Genomic DNA, 25936 nt, shown 5'->3' on the forward strand with positions numbered 1-25936 from the left:
AAAACCAATTAAAAGGTAGAGGTCAACATATTACCTTTTCTTTTTTTAAAGATTTATTTATTTATTTGACAGAGAGAGATCACAAGTAGGCAGAGAGGCAGGCAGAGAGAGAGGGAGAGGAGGAAGCAGGCTCCCTGCTGAGCAGAGAGCCTGATGCGGGACTCGATCCCAGGACCCTGAGATCATGACCTGAGCCGAAGGCAGCGGTCCAACCCACTGAGCCACCCAGGCGCCCCATATTACCTTTTTTTAATTGATAAAGCTAATACTGGAGAAGGTGATGTATATAATTGGATGAACTTTGTAATAGCCCCAGAAATAAAGAGAGGCTTACCTACCCAGTTACAGATTATTCCAGAAAACTAAGGTTTCCCCGATGGGGCAAGACCTTTGAAAACGTCCTACAGAACACATGCTGCCGTAGCCAGTCCGATTGCCAAAGAAAGACATGGAGGAGCTGAACCAGTGTGCTCACTTAGTTCTTCTCAAATTTTCCGATAAGTTACTGACTTCTCTTCTGGGGAGAGAGGCCAAGAGTGTTACTTCAGAGGAGCTCCCTCCATATGAAACAAAACCCTGAGAGGGAGGGCAAACCACTTTTCTCCAATAATAGTATTGAAAAGAAAACCACTGGCACACACCACGTGCCTGAAGGCCTCCATCCCGTCCACCTGCTCCTTCCACACTATCATCAGTGCTTGTACACTGGGGAGCACCCTCTGCTCAGCCTCTAGTTCCCCTTTCCTGCTGGCTGGCCAGCTGAGAATGTTCTATATCTTGACAGAAACACAGGTTACATTAAATGTGTGCATTTTGTCAACACACATTGAACTATACACAAAAGATCACTGTTCATGCGTGGATCATGTTCAGTGACCACTGTGTTGATGTTCACACAATCCTGTGGATTTGCCGAAACCTATATAATTGTATACCACAAAGAATAAATATTACTGTGAGTTAGAAGGGGAAAATTAATACCCCAAGTAGTGGGGGGGATGCAAAATAAAATATAAACTATAGCAAATGATCCTACCTCTTTAACAAATAAATAACGTAACTACAATGAACAAAGTGAGTAGGAAACCAAAATGACTTTGGAAAACTGTATTTTGAACAGAAACTAGAAGACAGAATACAAAAGTACAGTCCATAAATTATTTTGTATTTCTTTTTATTTTATTTCTTTTTATTTTTTTGAGAGAGAGAAAGAGAGAGCACAAGCACAGGGATGGGGTGGAGAAGAAGGGGGACAGTGGGAGGGAAAGAAGCAGACTCCCCACTGACACTGAGCAGGGAGCCCAACCAGGACAGAATGATCACGCCAGACTCGATCCCAGGACCCTGGGATCATGACCTGAGCCGAAGGGAGATGCTCAACCAAAGAAGCCACCCAGGGGCTCTATTCTGTATTTCAAAGATGTGTTCCTCATAATGATACTGATTACTGGTTCTGAAATGATGTGTATATTATGCTTGATCAACTCTGTTTTATAATGTAGATAATGAGAGTCTGTTTAATATATTACAAACAAGGGGGCACCTGGGTGGCTCAGTGGATTAAGCCGCTGCCTTCGGCTCAGGTCATGATCTCAGGGTCCTGGGATCGAGTCCCGCATCGGGCTCTCTGCTCAGCGGGGAGCCTGCTTCCTCCTCTCTCTCTCTCTGCCTGCCTCTCTGCCTACTTGTAATCTCTCTCTGTCAAATAAATAAATAAATATTAAAAAATATATATATATATTACAAACAAGGAAAACGAGAAGGGTATTCTCTAACACTGTGGTGTTAGATTGGAAAAGGAAAAAAAAAAAAGAAAAGAAAAGAAAAGAAAACCACAGGACCAAAATGGAGTCACTTAAGCCAAGTCACCAAACCAGGTCTTCATAGTAACCTAACTGTGTTAACCAGCATGCAACACAAAGTTACTCAAGTAAGAGGGCTAAAAGCTATCAGCAGAAGGGAGGAGGGGAACAGAAAAAAGCAGTTCTGTTTTGTTTTAGAGAACCTACACTTCCAGGCAAGGAGACGCCCAACTAGGTGTTCACCTGATAGCCGGTAGAAGCTGGTGTGTTTCACCTGGTTTCTCCTTATGGAGCCAGTCTGAGCAGGACTGGAGCTGAGGACCTGCACAGAAGCCCCCTAAATTGTCCTGAAGTTACCTTTAGTTCATTATAATACTAAGATCTCCTTCTACTGCAGTTTTCTGCTATTTTTTTAAACATAATGATGTAGGCACTAGCATGAGGACATGTTAGGCCTGCCCAGTTGAACCAGAAGTGCCTAAGCTCCCTGCCCTGCCCACTAAGACACTAAATCAAAGCTCCCTGTGCTTACCCCACAGAGAGACAGTGCTTTGAAAGCTATCTCCCTGTCTCCTTACTTGTACCACGTGATAAAAAGTTCACTGCCTACAAATTTCCTTGCCTTGTGTTCAATTTGATGCACCCCAAGTGACATCAAACCCTTGGAGTTCAGTTACAATTGCAACTTCCATCTCCCATAGAAATGTAATCTTAACCAGTCAGAAATGCTCTGGTCTCCAAAAGAAGATGAGCTAATCTGCTGGATAAGACCCTCTGCCACTGCCCCCAAGGGAAGGGAAGTTGACTCTGCCTGAAAGAAACTCTTCTTTTCTTTCTGCTAAAAATATCTCGCCACACCCTCCTTCCTATAAAAATCTTGTATTTTAGTACCACTTCTCAGAGCATCTCTCCACTTGCTAGATAAAGCCAATGAGACCTTCAGATGCACTCAGAAGAACTTTTGTTCTTTAATAGCTATCAAGATTAATCATCCTAGACAATACTAGGACACCTTTTGTTCCCTTTCTGTTGTGTGTCATGAGAAATATAAAATGACCAGTTTCCAATATAGTGGAATCATTACTACAGTCCCCTAGGGGAAATGCTCCTGACTCGGGTAGTAAAAGAATCTTGGTGTCAGGAAGCCAACATTTTGAGAATGGTTATTAAGGTATAATTATGAGTAAGGACACACCCATCTTCCAAAGGACATCTGTGTCTTTTGCAGAGCTTCTTGCAAATCAGGCATTTTTGTTGTTACAAAAAGCTGCAATGGGTATCCTCCATTAGGGCCCTTCTGTCAAAAAGCCGGATAGTCTAGTGAAGAGACTAATATTGACATAACATAGTTATGAAATTTCATAACAGTAGTTATGAAAACAATTACTTAATTATCATCATGGTAAATGTTAGGAAATGCTGGGACAGGGCATATCATGTAAAGATCTAACCACCTGAGGTTGAGGATGAATCACAAAAGGCTAAGGAAGTCACAAAGGAAGTGACATTTAAGCTGAGACTTGAAGGATGAGTAGGACGTGGTCAGGCAACAGGGTAGAGGTAGGTACAGGAGGCAGAGGGGTCAGAATAGGTGAGGGTTTCGGGGCGGGATGTGCACCACCAGCTCCCCACACATACTAGTGCATACTGTAAGAGAGGTGGGCCCCTTCAGGAGTTAGTCACCAGCAACCCTGTCTGCCTGATCCTTAGAATGGGGCAGGGAAGTGTTGAGGGTGGCAGGGACTGGGATAGCCAAGGACTCTATGTGCAACTGGGAAGCGTTTTGACTTTATCCTCTACACGATAGAGGGCTACTGGAGAGTTTTCAGGAAGGATTTTCGGAAGCTCTAGCTTGTGGCAGTGTGGAGGGTGGTCTGGAGAGGGGTAAGACCGAAGACAGGAAAACCAGGTTGGGGACAGAACAAGCTGTGTGACCTTTGGCAAGTTACACAGGCTGGCTGAGCACCAGTTTCTGCATCTGAAAATGGGGATGATAATTCCTATTTTATAGAGCACTGTCATGACGGCTGACAAAGTGTTACAGATATTAAATGCTCAGTAAATATTCACATTTATTATTTGCCTAAATTCTTCATTCTTCCTTTCACATCTACTTTGCCACAAAATCCTATTCATCCTCCCTCCTAAATACCCCTAAATCTGTTTTCTCCTCCCTAACGCCTTCTTTACTTAACTCTCATAAATTCTAATTTGGTTGCCTATCTGGGTTCCTGTATGCAATCTCCCTCCCCTAAGACACCCCACACCCCACACCTTGGCTACTAGCAAATTAAATAGAACCCTGAATTTCAGCTGCCTACTTGAAAACGCTCCTGATTCTTCAAGCATTAAACAGCCATTACCAAATCCCTAAGTATGGGCTATAAGGTTCTTAACGATCCCCCACTCCACCTGTCTATCTGTCATCCCTACTCCTTACCACCCTCCCAGCCCATCCCCACCCTGTTCCTTCTACTGTAGACATTTGGGGTACAAAATGATCCCTCAACACCCATGCTCCTTCCCACCCCACATCTATTCTCACTTTTGCTTCTACTCCGGGAACCTTCCTCCACTGGTGCCTCACAAACAAAAACCCGGATCATACTTTGAGACCCTGGGTCAATGTCACCTCTTTCTTCCTTTATGTTCACCAACTCCCCGGATCCTAAATTTCTTCCTTCCCTGGATTTCTATAGCATTGGGTACATCCTTATAGTCCTTATCACATGTATTATATTTTATTTATGTTAATGTTTCACCTCCAAGATTATGGATTTCGAAAGAACAGCAACCTTCTTTAACCACCCTTGTATCTTCCCTCAGAGCCTAGCACAAACTCTATCAGATACTAGGCCTGCTGAACAACTGAATGGATGAATGAATCAAATGTAAAAAGTCACACTGCATTTAATCAGCCTGGTGATTAAGAGGACTTGGACTCTAAGTGGCCAGTGTTTAGGAGATCTGCTTAGGCCTTCGTAGCCTGGTTCCTCCCTGCCTCCAGGGAATGTGGTCAGAGGAGCAACTAATTCCCTCTCTCTTTGCTCACCTGCTCGCACCTGGACCGCACCTTGGGACCCAGCCGGCAAGACCTGTCCTTGTGTGGAGCTGCAGTGCCATCTACTGGTGACTGGAAGACCTGCAGGTCAGGCTGAAGGAGGAAGGGAAGGAGGAAGGAATTAAGGGCCCCTCTGGCTTTATCTGGCCATAGAATCTGTTATTGGACCCCACACTGGACAGTTTTCCCCATCTATATGGAGGCCTTATTTGTATTTCCTTTGTCGAAAGACCTTCAGCCATATCTCAGAGGTCAGAACTATTTCTTCAAACCTCTCAAAGCCAGGACCCCCAACTCACACAGTCCCCTCAGAAAGTAGAGATCCTAACTCCATGAACCAAACATCCTCCTTGGTTCTCTCAGGGAGTACAACCTCTCACTTAGGACCTGCTGACCATACTCGAGAATTTGTGACAGTAGCCTCTCCTTTAGGTTTTGGTAACCAGATGGATCCATCAGTAAGCAGTGCTACTGACAGATGCCTTCATGATGAGGTACATTTCCTCAGGTCCTCAATGACCAGACCCCACCCTCAGTAGTGTCAGACCTGTAATGACCTCCCAAGTGAACCCCCTCAGTGACCAGGACCCTCACCTAGACCCTCACTCAGTTACCCAAGCTTTTCCCTCCATTCCTCTAGCCCTGCACTCAGTCTCTCAGTGAGCCAGTTCTCACTTAGGTCTCTGTGACAGGGCCTCTACCTCAGGGTCTCTTCAGGGATGGCACTGCTGAAGTAGAACCACCAAAACTGAAAAGAAGTTTTTAAAACGAATTTGGTATTTGCAGAAAAACATCAATGAAACTAACCATCACAGGATAAACCTGAATTGTATTACTGAACTAAACTTATTCTATGGTTTAATTGTTTTACTTTGAATGACATATGAAGATCAGCCAGAACCTTTAACAGGTTTAGACCTTTCAAAGTTTTGATTCAGCCCCTTTCCCACAGGGACCTGGTGCCCATCACTTAGGGCTCAGAGATCGAGGGGACTTCATTAAGGTTTAGTGAGCATAAGAAGAGCTAGGCTGTCCCTCCAGACTGCCCATCTCCTTTCTACTTCCTGCTGGTCCCTGAAGAAGCTGCCAAAGCCCCTTGCCTCCTGCTTTGTCCCTGGGCCCCATGTCCAGACAGGGGCCACAGCTGGGCCCAGGTCTCATGAGGAAGTGTGAGCCTGCTGGACTAATTGGTAAATCCCACGGACTATCTCCCAAAAGGCCAGTTTTGGCCACCTCTGCCCCAGCCCTCATGCATCAGAAGTGATTAGCAATAACCCTCCTTGAGACATTGCTGCCAAACAGAAATCCACGTGAACAGTATAACAGATAAACAAACCAACTTCTACTTTTACCCCAGGTCCCCTGGGAACATAGTACAGGGTCCAAAGTAAATATGATCATGGAAGAAACTGGTGGGATGGATGTAGGAAATTGTGACTCACCATCCCCACTCCCATTCCCAGCCCTCCCAGAACCTTTTGTTCCCTCTATTTTGGCCCAAGCAGGTTCCCCTGCACTTGACCAGACTGCCCATGGAGTCCCCTTAAGCATTAACCACTGCTCTAGGTTGCCAACTGCCCCAAGGCCTGTTTTCCCCTTTCATAAGAAGATCCTTCAGCATTAAGACTTCTTTTCAAAAACAAAACCATCCCCTGCTTATGAAAATTACTGTGGGTCAATCATTCAATTCAATTCATTCATTCACTCATTCATTCATTCATTCCTATCACACGACTTTATTAAACTCTATGTGCGGGGGCCTGTGCTAGATGTTGGGGATACAGCAGTGAATAAAACAGTCAGAATACCTATCCTTGTGGAATTTACCTCCAAATGGGAGACACAGATGTTAGATAAACTACACAGTTACTTATTTAATGAACAGTATGATACAAGCTGCAAAGGAGTAGGCCTAGAATTAGACATCTAGGCCAGGGCTACATGCTCTGGGTGATTAAAAAGAAGTAGATTAGACATAACTGTAGTGTCAAGGAGTCAAAATTGAGGTGGAGAGCCAACCTGGAGCTCCTGCTAGGGGAAGGAGAAGGTTGCAGAAGACTTACACTCTAAAAAAAAAAAGTCCTTGAGAATATCTCAAGGACTCCTGATGACTGGAAAAGACAAAAAAATGGGTAAAGGAGCCCAGAAAACAGGGCCAACAAGTCAGGGCTGGCATGATAAACTAGTGCCAACAGGCCAAACATGAAATCAAACGAAGTTTAGAAAATGTAGCCCCAGAGAGCTGCTGGTAGTACCAGCTGGGTAGGGAGGGAGGCATACAGGGAAGGCAGGGTTTCTTAGAGACAGGGTAGGAGGTATGCAGGCTTCCCTTGCCTGTTCAATCAGTCCGCACGGGTAAATGTCAGGCATTGTGCTGGGCACTAGGGATACAACAACTAATGGAAAAGTTTAATGGGGGAAATACACAATTCAACACAATAATCGCTATAAAATATATGCAGGAGGCCCGGTGAAGACTTATCCTTGTAATAATGTCACCCTCACTAATTCAGAAGAAAAAGGGGTGGTGTCACAGCCAGGATGCAGGAATTGCTTCTCCAAAGCCTGTGCCACACACACACACAGTAGCCAGGAGTGGGCAGACTGCTAACACGCTAGAAGTCGTGCCAATTTCAAGTCATCGTATTGCATTGAGATGTAACAGTTATTTTTACCACCGACTTTCATTTCCTGCACAAATCCTGTCCAGGTTTAGATAAAATTGGGTTTAACCTTTGAGAGCGTGTATGAACACGGATGCCATCCATCACACGTGGTGGGAGGAGAGAAGATTGAGAATGGCTGATGCACATGGCTGAGAATGAGTCTAGTTCCTTAGACCAGGGAGGCAGCTGAGTGGGAGGCCGGCGGAAAGGAGCAGCCAAGGATGAATCAGGGTTTCGTGTCCTGGAGACCTCTCCCGTGTGAAGGAATGGAGGAGGGCCCCAGACCTCGCAGGTCTGGAGCAGGGAGGAGAGGAAGCAGCCCAGGGCCCTGGAAAGCCTCGTGGCAGAGCAGCGGCTCCTGACTATGGGACACACATGCTGCCCTTGGACATCTGACTGGTAGTGAACTATTTCTGTTTTCTATTTCCTCTTGCTCTCTCCTCTTCATAAAAACTCTCAGAAATGCTGGCTATATTTGTGCTTTCTCCCATGAATATGTATGGCCTGCATAATTTTAAAAAGATATTTATTAAAAGTCATATAAAGAAAAGACTCTAAAATGATATTGCTAGTTGAGCTCTACTTGGAGGAATTAAAGCAAGTTTGGCCCACCTTCCCAGAAATCGTTAAAAAAAAGATGAGCCGTTCAACCCCAGGTAGGAGTGGGGGGTTGGGGTGGGCAAGCAGCTGGTTTTTAGGTCTGAAAACCCCAAGGTTGTGGGAAGGTGGGACAGGGGAGTCAGGGTCCTTAGCTAGCTCCCTGCCCTCATGGCCAGAGCATTCTTCCAGAGCACCCCTCTGCCAGACCTCCCCAAGCTTCCACGTGGTTTGTCCCCATGAAGAAAAGCTGTTTCCATTACAGATGGATGATGGTGGCTGGAAAGACACTCAGGACCACCCAGCTCCAGGCTGCAAAAGCCTTGCAAATTCGGAAGGGAGCCAGGAGAGTCTGGCAAGCAGAAAAGGCCATCTAAATGTGTGGCATCTCTTCCCTCCATCTTGGTCAGTCCATATCTGTGAGAACGAGCCCACAGTCCGCCTCCCCTGTGGAATTTTCCCTGACTCCTTTGGCTACCATGACCCTCTTCTTCCTCTAATTATCAAGATTAAGCATCCCTCTGTCTTTTTTCTCTTTTGGAAACTATATGCTATATACTCTGCCTGTTTGTTCACTGGGGTCTCCGTGTATTCTTTTAAAAGAAATTTATGGAAGTTCTTGTGGCAGTTGTCTGCAAATGTTTCCCTGGTTTGTTTGCCTTTTTATTTGGGTTGCCTTTTCCTTTTTTTTTTTTTTTTTAACATGCAAAAGTTTAAAATACTTCTACAGTCCAGTCAGTTAACCTTCTCCTTGCTATCTGCTTCTGTTCCTTCTAAGATGGAAACCTACTTGCTTCCAGAGATGTGATAAATAGTTCAGTGTTTCCAAGGTTTTTAAAGCTCCTCAGTTCATCTGGGAAGTTTGTGGTATACAATGTGAGGAAAAGATATCGGTTATTTTTTTCTTTGTTGGTAGCTGGTTTCCCCAGACCATGCACAGACTTAATCTTTTCCTTTACCAGTAATTCCTGATTCCACCTTTATCATCTATTTCTTTTCTCCAAGCAAACTTTCCAGTTCCAAGCAACCATCATTTTGACACTTGACGGTACATTTGGTATTTCTCTCTGTTAACTGCACTTGAAACTGTTTAAGTAAAGAAATCACATATTTTCCTTCCAATTTTTCATTCAGCAAGTATTGGTTAGGTGTCGACGATGGTCCATGAACTTGCTGGGTGCTGGAAACCGAATGGAGAATAAGAGAGGCATGGTTTCTGCCATCATTGTTCTCACGATCAAATAAGCAATGATGATGAACTGTGGAAAGCGTTCAGCAGAAACCAGTGTATCTTAGAGGTGATGGAGGGAAGGCACAGAAAAGGCCCCCCTGAGGTTTCCTCCTAACACCCAGGAGATGAGTGGCACAAATGCAGAGTAGGGGGCTGGCAGAATCTGGGATGCAAGGGGACCCGGGCCAGACCACCCCTACCAGAACCTTGATTCCAGCTCCTAGTGGAAAAGGAAGAGGTGAAGATGGAAACTGATGACTCTAGCTGGCTGTCCTGAGCGGGAGGTGAGGGGCAGGGGGATGGGGAAGAGCTCTAGCTCCCTACGGGTGTCATGACAATTTCCATGTGGTTCTCATTTCGTTCTCAGAACCTTCCCAGAGGTTCTATTATTTACTCCACTGCCTACACAGGGAGACAAATGCTCAAGGTGTTTACATTACCCACCTGCTCCCCAACATATTCAGGATGAAGGGAGGCCCTGAAGCATGGGCACAGTCACCTTGTCCTGGTGTCTTCCTTCCTAAGGGTAGGGGGAACCACTGCTATCCCTGGACCTTTATGTTTCCTGTTCTCCTGTCATACGATCCTACACCTAAGTCTTCCTAACACTGTGCAGACTCACCAGAGTCCACAAACTGGCAGGGGCCTCAGTCAGACCCTAGAATCTCTGGGCCCATACCCATGATTGACTTTTCAAGTCCTATGTTCTCCACTCAGACACATTAAGAGCTCAGTGAGCTCTCACATAGTCAGTCCTCACTGCCTGCTGCTTGTTGCAGATATTTACATGGAAGCTTCAGTGCACCACACACACAAATGAAGAACTGCAGCCTTCCCAGGAATCTTTTGGGACTTCTTTCCCAAAACCTTCCTATTCCCGCCATTTCATTCTGAGCAGGCCATGCCCAAGGCCCACCCGTACGGCCACCATCTTCCTTCGAACCCTGTGCTCTAACTTCATGCCAGTCGCCTCCTAGCCTTCTCACTCCACTGCTGTGCCACTGTAAATATAGTCACTGTTCTTCATAACAGTGTTATTCAAGGTGTGGCCTGAGGACCAGAGCCAGGCCACAAATTCTTTGTACCTGTCCATGATGAGATAAGTTCAGAAATTAAGAGTAAGAGCATAGAAACTTGTATAATGATTTGACTAAATGATTGTGTGATTTGAATTCAATAATAAGAAGAGACCTGTACCCCTGGGGATAAAAATATATGTTTATAAAAAATAAAAAAAATTAAAAAAAAAAAAAAAAAAGAAGTGCACTAAATGCCGTCGGTAGAGCACTGGCTTGGATCCTGAAACAGAAAAAGGACATTAGCGGGGAAAACTGCTAAAATCTGAAGAGTCCGTAGTTCAGTTAATTGTACTATACTGAAGTTAATTCGTTAATTTTGATAAATGTACCTTGGTTATCTACAATGGTGATGTCAGGGGAAGCTCGGAGCAGGCTATACAGCATCTCCGCTCTCTTGGCAACTTTTCTATAAATCTAAAATTATTCCAAAATGAAACTTATATTTTTTTAAAATATGGGCTTCTGTTTCGTATGTTTTTTCTTCAATTTCATTTTTTGAGCAATTTAACTGAATTTTATAAAAGTGTCAGTCTGCGATGGATCCAAAACGGAAATTTTAAAAATAAAGCTGGTCTTTCCCCACAGACGGCCGGAAGAGAACGGCTTTATCTGTATCTCCCACAGCACTTATCACCATGATCGGTACGGATGCTGATCACAAACACTTGCTAGAGGCACCTGGGTGGCTCAATCAGTGAAGCGGCTGCCTTTGGCTCAGGTCGTGATCCCGGGGTCCTGGGATCAAGCCCCGCTTTGGGTTCCCTGCTCAACGGGGAGTCTGCTTCTCTCTCTCTCCCTCTGCCCCTCTCCCCCAGCTTATGCCCTCTCTCTCTTGCTTGCTCTCTTTCTCTCAAGTAAATAGATAAAATCTTTTAAAAATAAATAAATAATTGGATACTTGCTGATAATGCCCAAACTCACAGGTGCAAGTCTGTGGACCAGTTACTGTACACAGACTGTGGCTACAGTCACAACCCAGCACTGTATCACTCAAATTCCGGCACATTTCAGGGCTCAGTCATATACCCAGCTCTGTCACAGCTCAAGGCCAAGCACAGGTTATGACAGGACCCTAGGAAGTAGTGGCAGGACAGGCTCTTGGTTGTTGACAGGGTCCTAGGATGTGCCTTTATTCAAAGAATGACAAGCCCCGCTCTGTGACTGTACAGAGTACAACAGTATAGTACAGAGCACAACTTTGTTGAGGTACAACAAAGTCCTGACATGTGACATGGTTCTAGCATGTGACTGGACCCTATGATGGGCAGTATTGACTGCTGGGCTGTGCCAAGTTCTGGCTGCAGCAAGGAACGGACTCCAGTTCTCTCTGGGTTTCACAGGGCGCCGGATGTTCTGCGAAACAAACGCTCTAATGCTCAGGGCGGATCCTAATTTGTCTTGGATCGGTGGACTGGGACAGCTGAACCAACCCACAGGTGAAAGTGCATCTGGGTGTGTTGGGCCAGATTACAGGTTCTTGTTCTGTGTTCCAGAACTATTGATTGAGCCTGTCCTGGCTCCTGGGGTAAGGAACAGACACAGGACTCCTAACTCAGCACAGAATTCTCTGCTTCCAGGGGATCAGCCTGGGGCCATCACCCCAGGGAGTTTGGCTGGAGTCCATCTAACACCCCCCACGCCTCCAGGCCTTGCGGCTCCCAAAGCTGGTGGAGGCTCCCCTGAGCCTTTCTAGCTGAGCTTCACCCCAAGGACTGCTCACCAGCTGCCCCCCTCCAAGTCCCGGCTGCATGGGGTCACAGTGCCATCTGCTGGCTGCTGTGAGTCATGCTGGTCAGACCCAGAACATCCAGTGTGCTAGGCCGCCTGCAGGCACTGGGAAGGCTTCTCCAAGCATCTCAGGTCAGGGTTAATGGAGTGGCCTCCCTCTCAAGAGCCTAGCTACCAAGAACTTCACTAAGACTGCAATGATCTGCTCATGCCACTACCAGACATGGCCCCCAGGTCCCTGGGATCAAGCCCCTCACTCAGCCCCTAATTCCTGTCCCCAGTAACCAGGGCTTTCACTCAGACCCCATAATGACCAGAAACCTTCACTTGGGCTTCAGTGACCAGAACACCTCACTCAGGTCCCACATTGACCAGAGCCTCTCACTTAGGCCCCCTGCATGACATGGCCTTACATTCAGGCCATTCAATGACCAGATCTATAGCTTATGACTCCCAGAGACCCTCATTCAGGACCCTCTGCACCTCAGTAACTAGATACCCTTACTCAGAGCCCTGTGGACATATGGAAAGGCATTTTGGGGAGCTCTTGTGTCCCTAAAAGTGAGGCAAGTCCCATCTGGCTCCCCCATCTATCTTCCTCCCTCCCCCCGATCTCCCCAATCTCCCCAGGACTTTCCATCTTTTTTTGCTGTTGCTCCTGGTCCCTGCTTCAGATATGGCCACAGCTGTGCCCTGGTCTCATGAGGAGATCTGGTTCTGCAGGGTCAATTAATCCCATCCCAGGAGCTCTGGCCTGAGAAGACCAGATTCCATAGCAAGGCCGCCTACCCATTACCACCTGGAGCTCACTTCTGCTGGCTCCCCAACACCAGGCCACATACATATGTGTCACCTCATATGCACACAGAGACCCGTCACAGACAAGGCCTCTGTCATATCACAGTCTGGCCATACATACAAAGGCCGAGCACTCCCCAGACCCAGCATTCCACCAAGCCCTGGTGCTGATTCTTCCATTCTCCCTTTCTTCCAGACCCCAGCACGAGCCAGCCCTGCCCTCCTTGGTCTTTATCCCATTCATCTATTCATTCAAACAAGCATTAAATGAGCCTCTAGTTGTGTTGGGAATCACCTAAATGGCCACTTGGGGGGTTGCATGCAGGGACAGCAGCACAGAAGGGGCATCTGGGCTGAGATGCAAAGGATGAGTAGGAGTTTGCCAGAGGTATTGTGCCAGAGTATGTTATGTAATAATACCAGAGGTATTATGCCAGGAGTATGCCAGAGGTATGTTCACAACAGAAGTGAACCTCTGCCAGAGGGTCAAAGGATAGGAAGGTATTTAAAAAAGGAACTGATATACACAATGCCCAGAGGGCGCAGCCGTTGAGAGAACTCCATAACCATCTAGCATGGTGCAACATGAAAAGCAGGCAAGAAGACTTGGACAGAGTCAGCTATGGAAAGTAGACTATGGGACTGGGGGCAAGGGTGAATGTGGGGAAACCCGTTAGGATTAACCTGAAACCATCTACGCAACAGGTAACACAGTTTTGGCTAAGATAGTAGCTGCAGCGGTGATCGGCAGCAGGATTTAGGATACATTTTGGAGGAGAAATAGATGTGAGTTGTTGGTGAATAAAATCTGGAGATAAGCAAGATGAATGCCAAAGATGACTTCAAGTCTCTAGTACAAATAATTACGTAGATTGAGACACCTAATCCCTCGCTGGGAAAACTGGAACAGTATCAAATTCAGGAAAAACGATCCCAAATTCCAATTTAGAGATAATTAGAGATACCTGTGCTCAGAGGTAGGGACTGGAGATATAAATCTGGAACTCATCAACACCCAAGAAGTATGTGAGGCTGTGGGTGTAGACAAGATCACTGGGCTCTCGGGAGATGTAGGGATGCCTGGTTCTGGGTCAGGCTGACCCAAAAACGTTCCCAGAATAGTCAGCAGATCTTCCTGATCACAGGATTCCCCTTATCTTATTTTTTCCCCCTTGGTCAGAAGTGAATCTCTGCATTCCAATAAGGCCTTTAGACTCCTATAAGCAAGGCCCCTGGTCTGACCCCATGACTCAGGGGATCACAGTTTTCTGTATCCTGTGGCACCTGGGAATGGCTGGAGGTGGCAGTGCTGCTGGTGGGTCTGGGTCCGGATCCAGTGGCCATGGTCTCTATTTCCTCCCTTCAGAAGAAGCAAGCACAGAACTTTAGTAAAAGAGATCTTGGAGGATGGAAGATCTTCCAGGTATGCCCCAAACTCATAACCTATAAAAGAAAAGATCAAAATTTTAACAATGGAAAAATTGAGATCCTGCATTGAAAAAATCCACCATGAAGGAAAAGACAAACTGGAAAAAAACTGATACTTGTATCAGTGACAAATGCTTAATTTCTCTAACATGGAAAAAATTTCTAGAAATCAATCATAATAATACCAACAGAATAATAATCCAACAGAAAAATGGGCAAAGGAAAGGGTTCCAGTAAAAGAATATATGGATGGCCCTAAATATGAAATGATCAACTTTACTTATAAAAAGAAAAAGCACAAACTAAAACAACTCTGAAGTATCATTTTGTATCTAATCTTATTACCAAATATAACGCTTTGCTACGGTGACATTGTTAGGAGACAGGCAATCCAAGTATTTATTTTTATATGCATAGAAGATCTCTGGAAAGACACCAAAGAAACTGGTAATAATGCCTGCCTCTGAGAAGGGGAGCTCATGGGGACAGGAGACAGGGATGGGGCACTGATTTGTTTTCATTTTATAACCTTTTGTACCTTCTGAATTTTGAGCCATGCAAATGTGTTATCTTTTAAAATTTTTAATAAAGTTCTTTTAATCAGTAAAAGGATATAAATTGAAATAAATGAATGTGCTTATTGCCTGAGCCCAAATCTATGTTTTCAAACTTGCCTGAAATGTGCTGTCCCTCTGCTTGGCCCATCCAAATCCTATACACATTAGAAGACCCACATCAGGCACTACATTCCTCTGGAGCCTTTTTTGATCACCCCAGCCCACACTGACCTCTCCCTTCGCCGAAGAGTCATCTCCTACAATCTGAGTCCAGTAAATACAGGTGGTAAAAGAACACCGAATAAAAAGTAGAAAGCCTGAATTCTCATCTGAGCTCTAGCACTAAATCGCTCAACAATTCCACACAGTCTCTGAGCTTCTATGGGTGAAGAAAGTGACAGCACTGAGCAGGTGAGAGAATGCAAGGAAGGAATGTCAAGGTAAGTTTAATTAGCCCTGGTACTGAAGGGTTTCACACAGCAACAGAGGCTACAGTGCTCTGCAGGATCCCAATTCTCCTCTCCTTCTTTGGCCCACAGATTCCCCAGGCCTCCTCCTTGCCCCACTTCTTGCCAAGGGAATCTGAGCAGTAGCAGCAGGCACTATTCCAGGCCCAGGATTTCATGAAAACTGCTTCCAAGCCTGGATCACCTCTCTCTCTCTCTCTCTCTTCCCACCCACACCCACACCCCCGCCTGCTGCCCGATTTCAACATGCAGGCAATTCAAGGAGTCATGAGCTAAAGGTGATAGAACCTCTGTCTACCTGTATCCCTCTCACTTCTCTTTCACCACAGACCCACACTGGACAGTGACAAGAGCCAAAGGTAAATCCATATTGGGTTAAGTCACTGATATTTTAGGACTGTTTCTTAAAGCAGCTGAAGTTACTTATCCTGAATAATATGTAAGTATGGAAATACAATAATGGTCCTATGAATCCAATATTGTCTCACAATATTAACTGTGTTTCCCTAATCAATTGGTTTTTGTGCTGTCCATAGCACAACTTTCTCGTTTTCCTCAAATCACCAACTTCCCATCCACACTCTTCATGTATGCCTTCATACTACAGTGGTACAGATCTGTCTGTCCAAGGGCAGAAAACCAAAGCTCCATTTGTAAGCTAAGGAATCAGACCACCTCTTTAGTCATTTATAACAACTTGAGCTATTTTCTTACCCAGCCAAGGACTACAGAAAAGACCCTTTTTGTTTGCTTGTGTTAACATTACTTAGTATGTTCTTGGTACACACTGGAATGCCACACACATTTCCCACCTTTTCAATGATGTCCAGTCCCTGGGGCACACACTCTCAAAGGTTTATGCAGCACCCTGATATCTATAACTATTCCCTAAACTGGAGGAAAGCTTGACATTTTATAGGCCTGTCTCTAGCTGGCAAGACTTTCCCAATGGAAGGTGGACAGAAAAAGACGTACGTTGGAACTTTGACAGCATGGCCTGGAAGCAAGTCCCAAGTCTTGATTCCACTGATCAATCATTTAATCTCTCTAAGCCTCAGTTTCCTAGAAACTGGGGATGATAACAGTACCTGTCTCAGGGTCATGTTGTCATAATTTGATTAAATGCTCTACTTCCTGGCTTCCTCCTCCCTTTCTTAGCTGCTAAGATACTAAAGCCCAGCTCCAGAATCTGATTTTACTCCCCACTCCCTCCAGAATGTGTGCGTTAAATTCTGACCGCAGTAAATGAAATTAAGAATTTGAATATTTTCAATCCAAAGAAATGGTGAGAGGGACAAACAAGATTTCAACATAAAGGATACAACAGGTCTGGCAAGTTCTAGAAGGTCACCAGCCCTGCCCATACTCACACCTGCACAGGACTTGGAAAGCAGCCAACTCTCCCATGCAGTGAGATGGGACCTATAGCTCTCAGCCCCAGTGAGTGATTTCCATGCATCTTTGAGTATTCAGCACATGAAAGTTAAAGCAGGAGGTTTGCTTCGGCTGGAGCTTTGCAGCAGATAAAAAGCAAAAGAAAGTCCATTATTGGCTACTGGTAACATTGCATACAGTGTCACAAGGGAGGAACAGATAAGAGATATTTTTAAGAGAAGAACACTAAAAGAGAAGAAAACTGTTGCAGAAAATAATATACTTGCCTTGCCTCTTGGCTTAGATTTAAGCAAGACAAGAAAGATAAGGGAAATAACAAGGCTCTGAGCCAGGCGGGCAGGAGGCCCAGTTATGAGATATGTCCTTATGTTAGACAATGACTTCACATACTTTTAGGTGATAAAGGCTGAAATTAACTGTCTTGGCTAAGAGGAAGCTCCCTCTCCCACCCTCACCAAGGGCAAAATGCAAGTATATTGCAGGTTGCTTATGTCAGAGTTGAGTGTTCTAAGGGGAAAGAGCATAAAGCGGGAAGGCCATCCTAACAAGGAGTAATACTGGGAACTGAGTGTCTCCATAGGATCTAGGGTTTTTGATGCTATTTGAAGCTAAAACCAGAACCATGATTTTGCTTTTCAGCCCAGAGTACCTGCCTTGCATCTTGAACCCTCCACTGATGCTAGGCTGAGTTAGCAGGTAGCTTGTAAAACCAAGGCCGTTCCATCCCTCAATAATATCAGATAACGGGTGAAGAGCACATGTCACCTCATCACCTTGTGTTTGCAGCATCTATAGGAAGTCAATGTTGCGAGCGGCTGAGAAGGAACAGAAGGGATGGAGGAGGCAGGAAAGAACAGCCAAAACTGAGACGCCAGAGAAGCAGAGAGAAGGGAGTGCTGGAAGACAGAGTCATCCAACATGTGCAGACCCAGAAGAGAAAGACCGAGAAGTGCCCACTAAATCTATTCATGTGGAGGTCATAAGTACCTTAGCTGTTCTGGTAGACTGGGGGCGTCGAGATGAGATGGGAGTGTTTTGAAGGACAAATAGCTGAGGCATTGGAGACGGGACACGGGGAGAGCCCTTTTGAGATGCTCCCTGTTTCAGAGAGCAAAGAAATGGGGACTGGAGATCAGATTTGGTCTGGAGAGGGGATTGCATATATTTTGCCTTGCTTATGTTTACTTCATTTTTAAAGATGGAATGTCAATTGGATTTTCAAGTTGAAGGTGCCAGAGAGGTGGAGTACATTGAAACAGCTGATTTCCTCCATCAGCTCTTCTCCTTTATTCCATGGTAGTTGAATCTATGAATTTCAGCTGGGTAGAGGGCCTCCTGATGGGTAAGGCTGCTCAGCCACTTGATGGTGACCCTGGCATAACAGTTCCTCCTGCTCTGACCTTCTCCTCCAGACTCCCAGCCCACCTCTTACCACCAAGCCCTCACTCTCAGAAGTTCCAAAGGATCTTTTCTAGTTTCTCCAGGTCAAGAAGGGGCGAATTAAATTATCTGCTTTGTTCTGTTCTCCATCACCATAATGACATAAAGCCTATGTCTTGATTCCCCTTTCCTTGTCATGTTCAAAAACTTACTTGAAAATAAACATACATACCAGGTACCAACACACCACTCTTAACATTCCTACTATTATAACAATCCTAATTTTCCATGAAGTAATGTGGCTATTTGCACTGTCTACAGCAGGGCTCAGCAAACACTTCCTGTAAAAGGCTGGATGGCAAACACTTTGGGTTTGAGGGCCAGAGAGTTTCTGTGGTGACAGCTCAGCTCTACCATTCCGGTGTAACAGCAGCCACAGAAAGGAGATGATAAATAAGGGTGGCTGTGTTCCAATAAAACTTTATGGATACTGAAATTTGAATTTCCTGTAATTTTCATGTGTCCTAATATATCATTCTTCTTTTGTTTTTTTTAATCATTTAAAAATATAAAAACCATTCTCAGCTCATAGACTGTCCCCCAAAAAAGGCAACAGGCCAGAATTTGCCCACCCCAGTCTAGAGCTGGAACATGCAGAAAGGAAAAAAATGGGCACACAAAAATATTTCAAGGTATCTTATGGTCGTGGAATACTATACTGATTTTAAGTTTTAAAGTAGGAGGAGCTGCTTATCACTTCATTCTTTATGTTTTCATGGAGAGAAAGAATTCTGCTCCACTCTCCAAGAGAACACTCTCCTGGAAGAATACTTCTGGTCTCTTTCTCCTCTCGCTGAATGAGTAACTCGGGTGCTGAGATGAGACAGTGTTTGCCAAACCATAGCCCAGTCTCCTGGCTCTTGCTCTCTCGTAGGATTTGAAGGCCCATGTGAACCACACTCTTCCTCCATTTCTGTTCTTGAGTCAGATCTAGCTTCTCCTTCTGGGGCAGCAGAGCACGCACGTCACAGGCAGGGCACAAACCAATCCACCGAGGTTCAAGAATAAGACTTTAGAAAATTGGAGCTACTATTTTTATTTTGTTCTCAAATTTGTATTTTATTAAGTTGTTAAAGAAAAATAGCTATGTTACAGTATGACTGTAAATTTATTATTTAATTTGTAAATGAAGGAACATTTGAGGATGAGTGCTCAAAAGTCATTTATTCATAGGGATTTGTAAAGACAAAATTTGGATATTATTATTTTAGAGACAGTAGTGAAACTGTGTTACTCTCCTCTCCCAGGTAGATGGGCCCTGTGCCAGACTATAATCCTGGATGAGGACCCATCCCCAGAGTCTAAATCTAACTGCAAGTTTTCACTGTGGCCTCAGGCCCAAGTGTCCTACTCCAGTACAGTACCAGGTTGAAGCAGACCTCAATCCTCACCTGCCTCTGGGCATTTACCCTCCGTTCAGAATCCAGTGAGGAGCCCATGTGATTCACCAGCTCCCTGGAACTCTCCAAAAGTTAGCTCTCTGCCAGTTGATAGGAAAAGATATTTTGCTAAGCAAAAGAAACAATGTACTGTTTTCTCCTTTGTGTATTTTGCATGACAGACTATAAATACAGATGTAATGAATTTACTTAGTGAACCGAATGCAGAGAAGCACAAATATTCTTCAGCTTTCTTTCCGAACACAGCCTTTACACATGCTGTACTGAGACCCCTTCTCACACCACCCGTCCCATGAAGTCTCAAGCTGATCCCACAGATGGGACAGTCACTTTCAGATAGAAAAACGGTTTCAAGTCAATAATTATAACAAGCTCACTCCTGTGTATTAAAATGGTTCAGTCCTGCCTAAATCAAAATACAGAAATATTTCTAGTTCAAAATGTCCCCCACCAGCCCTGCACTTCCAGCTCAGGCCAGCTCTGTAGCTTGGGAACTTGTAATAATAAAAGGAGGTGTGAAGAGTGCTTTCATCTTCCATCCACCCTCCTTCACCTGCGGCACCTGACTCCTTTGGAGTCCACATGGGGTGTTTGGGTGTGAGTTTATGTGTGTGTCCCTAGCCTGTTGGAACTGGCTCTGGATAATATAGACGTATAGAGGTGTCTACATTTGGCTCTCTCCTGGGGACAGGTATGGATCTCAGAGGCCCTGTAGGGATGCACTGTTCGCTGACCTGCGGCCTGGGGAAGAAGCAGACCTGAAGGTATATACACCCTCCAACTAATCTCCTGAGTCCCCATCTCCTCAGTTCCTCTCCACTGATGTATACTCCATAGTCTCTTATTGCCATTAGCAAGTACCACCTTGGACAAGGTTCCTTCACATTCAGCTCTCTTCTTTGATCTTCACTTGACTTGGACATATCATACTCTGAGCACACAGACTACCCCATAGCTGCCTTCTCTCCTTGCTCTAACACTGAGGGCTACTCCAGCCAGACTCCGCCTGAAACTTATACAGGTGCAAAGGAGTCACATACCAAGCTCTTCCAAGAACTCTCTCACCATACTTTGCTCTGATAGCTATACTGGGATTGTGCTGGGTACACATTTCTTCAAATTTCCAAGTCTTTCTCCCCAAAGAAGATACCATATTCCCAACCACTCTTGGTTTTCTTAGCAGCATGCCCCCTGCACCCTCCCAAACATGTACACAAATGTACACACATTTAGAAAAATCATAGCTCTGGCCCCAATGCTTTAAATGTCATAGAATTTGGGGGTGCCTGGGTGGCTCAGCAGGTTAATCCTCTGCCTCCAGCTCAGGTCATGATCTCATGATCTCAGGGTCCTGGGATTGAGCCCCACATTGGGCTTTCCGCTCAGCAGGGACCCTGTTTCTTTCTTTCTCTCTCTCTCTCTCTCTCTCTCCCTCTCTCTCTGCCTGCCTCTTTGCCTATGTGAGATCTCTGTCGAATAAATAAAATGTTTAAAAATAAATAAATAAATGTCATCGAATTTTTAGACTTCTTTTATATAGACTGAAGATAGATGTTAGGATGAGAGTCAAAGATCTGTTCACCCAACTTTTTTTTTTTTTTTTTAAGTAGACTCCACAACCACCATGGAGTACAATGTGGGGGTTGAACCCATGACCGTGAGGTCAAGACATGAACTGTGATCAAGAGCTGCACACTTAACTGACTGGGCCACCCAGATGCCCCTGTTCAGCCAACTTTTAAGTAATTCTTTGGGTATATATATTGTCTAACCTTAAAGCTTTGGTCAAAACATTGAGGCATCAGAAGTCCCATTCAACACTCTATTATACACACACACACACACTCACACACACAGAAACATTCTAAAAAACGCACAAAAAAAGAAGTTATGTTTCTCTCCAGAGAAAGGCTCCAGAGTTTGGGGTAGGAAGAAGCATTCTCTATTTAAAGCATACCTTTAGGGGCATCTGGATGGCTAAGTCAGTGGGCATCTGACTTCTGCTGACTTCGACTCAGGTCATGATCCCTGGGTCCTGGGATTGAGCCTGCACTGGGCTCGCCACTGAGCGGGAATCTGCTTCTCCCTCTCCCTCTGGCCCTCCCCCTGCTTGTGCCCTCTCTCTCTCTCTCTCTCTCAAATAAATAAAATCTTTAAAAAATAAATAAATAAAAAGAAAACATACCCTTTAAGTACTTGAAAAAATTCTTAACATATGCATACACTGCTCTTCTGGTTTTAAGAAAATCAGCTTTTAAAATGAAACACTTTATTGGGGTGTGGTCCTCACACCGATGTAACAAAACAGTGTGGGTGTTATTACTCACATAAAGCAAAGCAAGGGCTTTGTTAAAGCAATTTAGACAAGGTGATTTCAAGCAAGGATTAAAGTTTTATTTCAAACTTCCCCTCAAGGAAGCTAAGCTTCCAAGAAACATAGCTGAAAAGATTTCTTTGAGGGGGAATGACGTTTTACTGAGGGGGGAGGGGGTATGTATATAAAAATTAGATTAAATACAAGAAAATCACTCCTTTATCTTTGAACAAATAAACAGTGACAGTGAGCCTTTACTTTGCCCCAGGCACCATGCCAGGGAGTGGAGATAAAATAGATACTAAAGGTCTTGCCCTCCAGCTACACCCCCCCCACCCCCCCCAACCCCCCCCCACCCCCCCGTCACTCGTGGTCTTGTGGAGAAACCACTGAGTAATTGTCTAGTGTTGAGGGCCAGAGGAGTGTGCTGTAGGTGGAGCATGGGAAGGGTGCCCTGTGTGTGCTGGAGTGGCTAAGCTGAAACTTGATGGACAAGAAGATAAGCAGATGGGGGAGGAAGCAAGTCAGTCACCAGGGCCTGCGTGACCTTGATTCCTGACAGATCACCTGACACTGAAATCCTGTTTTCCATCCTCCTCCTACCCCTACCGTCAGCCTCAGAGGAAGCTATATCCCTTTTTTTGTGCCAATCCACCTCTTAACATGTGTGCTCCATTTCTAGCAACAAAACCAGAAACCTTGGTGTCTTTAATTCAAGTGTTCCCTCTGTTCATCTGTTTATTTAGAGATCTGAGGTGGCCCCTTAGCAGGTACCAAGAGCCCTTAGATGTGGTTCTGCAGGTGTTGCTTTCCTTGTATCTCTTCTGCTTCCCCTGCTGAACAACCTTCTTCAATCCCACTTTTCAGAATTCATCTCTAACGTCACCCATTACCAGCTGATCTCTCTGGCTCTCCTCACTAAAGGTCCACAGGCTATCACGACAGACTCCAATAAAATCCTTTAATGACTCAGTTACCCAGATTTGCAAACAAACTCTTCAATAACTAGGTCCTGCCTACTTCCCAGCATCTCTTCTCACAACTAGCCTTCACCTGAGCTTTTGAAGATTTCCCCTTTTACATAGTGTTTCATGCCTTTGGCCCTTTGCTTATACTCTCACTTCTAATTTATTCAAGCAATCAATCTTATGGAGACACTGGCAGACATTGTGGTGTGTACTGGGGACACAATGGGAGCAAAACCAGACATGGTCCCCACCCTCATGAAGTCTAGAGTCTACTGGAAAGGCAGGCATTAATTAAATAAGCACATAAACAAACACAAAATTATAATTGCAGTAAGAACTATGGTGGAGGATGAAGAACAGGGAAGAAGAGTAGGACAGGAGGAGAAAAGGAAGACAAAGAGGGAGAAAGGAGGAGGAAGAGGAGAAAGAGGGGAAGGGGAAAGAGGAAGAAAAAGAAAAAACAGATCAGGGAAAGCATCCTCAAGGAAATCACAACTGAGCTAAAGAATGAGTAGCACCTAATTACGTGAAGGAGAAGGGAGATCTTTTTAGGTAGAAGGAACAGCAGATGCAAAGGCCCTGAGAAAGCTGGGAGCATGTTGTGTAGGCTCTGAAAGAATATTAGTGCATCTCAAGCACTGAAAACAAAGGAGGGGTGCCTGCATGGCTCGGTGGGTTAAGCATCTCCCTTGAGCTCAGGTCATGATCCGGGAGTCCCGGAATGAGCCCCAGGTTGGGCTCCCTGCTCACTGGGGAGTCTGCTTCTCCCTCTGCCACTCTGTTCATGCTTGTGTGCTCTCTCTACCTCTCTCTCTCTGAAATAAATAAAATCTTAAAACAAAAAACAAAGGAGAAACCCCTTCCTAATCTTGTCCTCTAGGTAAATAACTAATTCATATTTCAAGACTGGCCTCCTGGAAAAATTTTTTTCGTTCCCATCAACCTTTACTCTCAGGTCAGCAGGAATCCACCACTTCTTCCCTGGACCCATTACAATACCAATTAAACATGTCGCCGAAAGCCCTTTCTTGTGGGTCTGTGCTTCACGTCTGTTTCTCCCCACAGGTCCACAACCTGGCTGAGGGAGGAGCTTGTGCATAGTCATCTCTGTGTTTCAGGGTCCACAGCACAACACTTGGCACAGAACAGACTTCTAAGTGTGCGTCACCTGACCAAGGGCTGGATGGATAAATGAACAAAACTATTAACAAGTGCATCCATTCCTTTGGGGATTAAGATGAAGGTCTGATGTAATCCTCCTACTTCAGTGCCACTGCCAATCTAGTGTCAGCCTCGCACACCCTCCAACTCCCTCCCAGGGCTCAAGTGGTCACACTGTCCTCTTCCTCAGTTCCCAAATTTGCCAGGCCTTCCCCGCCACAGGACCGTGCATGCAGTTCCCTCCGCAGGGGCATTAGTCTCACCCCGCCTGAGCATTCTTTAGGCCCGGTATAAAAATAACTCATTTCCTGGGGAACCTGGGTGAAGACCCTGGGCTCCAGGTGACATGCCTCCTCTCTGCTCCCACAACTCCCCACACATCCTCCATGGAAGCTCTTATTGGACTGATTAGATTTGCCATTATTAGCGTAACAATACAGGGAAACTTCTAAATCATATTCCTCTTTAAGGCAGAGTTTCTCTCTCTCCCCTCTGAAGGGAATTGTTGTTACTGAAAGAATCCTTTCATGAGGAATTTCGGGTGGGGAGAGTGAGGATACATGAATAACAGCAGATGACTGTAGGGTTTTTCTAGGGACGCTGAGTTCTGTGAGGGTTTTGTTTAGACAAATGTATGTGTGTGTGTGTGTGTGTTGAGCAAATAAATGTATGACTGCCTGGCAATAAAAGGACCCAAGTCACTGCTAGGTCAAGGCTTGCCACGTCTTCCATGGGTGATGAAGGGAGGTGAGTCAGGGAAAGGATTTTTCAAAGTTTTCCACATTCTTTCCTTTGGCCTTCACCTCACCACAGGGTTGCCTCTTCCCAGGCAACAGACCCTGTGAATGGGGCATGGGGAGCCAGGAGCCCTGGGACCTGGACCTCATTAAGTCAGTGATGGTCTATACAGATGGGAGATGCAGTTTAAAAGGACGGCATCTTCCTTCCACCCTACATACTGTTCTAAGCACTCTGGATTTCACTGAGCTCACCACGACCTTGTACCATTATTATCTCCATGTCATCGAAGAAGAAATCAAAGCTCAGAAAGTAATGTGTTTTGTCTAGGTCACACAACTAGTGAGTGGCCAACCCAGAACTCTAACCCAGGAGACTGAATCTGAAGCCACTGTCCCTACCACTGAGGGTTCTGGACACACTGTTGGAATTGCCTGTCAGAAGACCATTTCTTCAGGGTCCATGCCCTTAAATTCATAGATTCCTCACTCTCTGGTACTCCCTAAAAAATCCACAAGAGGGGGACCTCTTCCCACCAGTTCCAAGCTGCTGTGGGAATTATGGATTTAATTAGCAATTTCACAGGCAGCCAGAGAGTTGGCTGGTTACCTGTATAGAATTTGAACAGGTTTCCTGAAACAATGGAGCATACCCTAAGTGGGTGCCTGATCCAATTAGCCCAAATTATTTAGGAAGTTCTCTTTCCCAACCAGGCAGCCCATATTATCCCTCTGCCAACCACTCTCCAAGCTTGGCGCCCAATTTGCTATGGAAGCAGGAGCTGTGCGAGCCTTAGATCTTTAAACACTAGGCTCGTCTCCCCTGCCCCAAGTTTCACCTATTGCCTAGTAGCCTGGGAGCCTCCAAAAAAAGTTTCAGAGGTTCTAGGACCCAGAGAAAATGAAGAGTAAAATTGTTTTTACCATTTTCACTCCTAGCCCCACAAAGGTCTGCTCATAATAACTCTTAGGCCCGAGGATGTCCAAATTGTATCTATGCCCTTTCTTAAGGAACCAGAGAAAAGGAGTGTCGTAGACACTGCTAGAGGTCACCCAGGTTTCCCCTCAGGAATGAAAGACAGTCTCCCAGCTACAGGGGGGTGCTAC

General features: G+C 45.2%; 1 protein-coding gene across 3 annotated transcripts in view; it reads right to left on the reverse strand.

Annotated features, from left to right (window-relative positions):
- CAVIN3 (caveolae associated protein 3) overlaps positions 1-25936 on the reverse strand; it is a 48061-nt gene that overhangs the window by 16546 nt on the left and 5579 nt on the right. The window contains exon 2 of one of the 3 annotated variants that reach the window (XM_082749108.1): positions 13928-14322. The gene's annotated coding sequence lies outside the window, so the exon portion shown is untranslated. Of the gene's footprint in view, positions 1-13927; positions 14406-25936 lie in introns of all 3 variants that reach the window. The other 2 variants (XM_082749107.1, XM_082749106.1) reach the window with 2 other exon arrangements.

This window comes from Mustela nivalis, assembly GCF_964662115.1.
Source record: "Mustela nivalis genome assembly, chromosome: 9".
Classification (NCBI taxonomy): domain Eukaryota; kingdom Metazoa; phylum Chordata; class Mammalia; order Carnivora; family Mustelidae; genus Mustela; species Mustela nivalis.